A 953-nucleotide genomic window follows, 5' to 3' on the forward strand; every position below is an offset into this window, starting at 1 on the left:
ATGTTATGCCTATTAACACCCTAGCATAGGCTAACAAATCACCATTTGTAATGACAAGGTAGAGCATGGACGTTGAATTTTTTTTTTGATTAATTATGAGAATAGTTGTTAATGTTTTACTAGGCCAGTGCATATATAAGTAGTTGGCATTTGCCAATGTGGGTGTGGCAACAGGTGTTGGAGACTGCAGCAATTAATGGGGGTGAGGGGATATTTTTGTAATATTTTCCAGTTTTTCCTTTATATGTTAATCAAACTTCAATTTTTTTTAGTACATGATTGGATGTGCCTTTACAAACTGGATCTCTCAGTTGATATTTATCTATTTGTGTAAGTGGAGCAAGAAATAAATTATTAGAATAGGAAAATTACATGAAATTTAGCTTTCTCTTATTTTGGGACATTAGATTTTGTGTGTGTTATTCTTGTGATGAAAAAGTATTTTGTTATAATATAAGTTCTGTAATGGTATATGGTATTGAGAGTTTGATAGATTCTAAGACTATGAACTTGTATGGTACAAGGCTAGTTGTAGCAAATTTCAGTTAAGGAAGTTATTGAATTTGATATAGTTTTAGTACATGAATAAAGTGACCTTCATGATTGGCACTATATGGTATTGATAAATTGATGAAAAGTGAGACATTATTCATTTGTGACATATCCTTGACAGATTGAATTAAAAAGATAAGTGATATATAGATAGAATACTTGAAGCTCTTTTGACCTTCAACCGTCACTGGTAAGCAATTAGCTGATACTTTTTTATTCAAACTTATGTAAACTATTTTAGAAAAGAACCATCTTTTGGTGATTAAAAACAATTCTTGGACATTTAAACAATGAAAACTACCCTTAAATAAACAGGCCATACATAAGTAAAGACTTTCAAGTTGCTTGCTGTAGCACAACTATTTGAGAGAATTCAGAGCTGGTTATTGTACCATTAAAAC

General features: G+C 30.8%; 1 protein-coding gene across 1 annotated transcript in view; it reads left to right on the forward strand.

Moving 5' to 3' along the window:
* Positions 1-953, forward strand: part of LOC119587590 (ubiquitin-protein ligase E3A-like) — a gene marked incomplete at its 3' end in the record, with an annotated part of 4,418 nt that overhangs the window by 1,301 nt on the left and 2,164 nt on the right.

The sequence above is a fragment of the Penaeus monodon genome, chromosome 22 (genome assembly GCF_015228065.2).
Source record: "Penaeus monodon isolate SGIC_2016 chromosome 22, NSTDA_Pmon_1, whole genome shotgun sequence".
NCBI classification, from domain to species: domain Eukaryota; kingdom Metazoa; phylum Arthropoda; class Malacostraca; order Decapoda; family Penaeidae; genus Penaeus; species Penaeus monodon.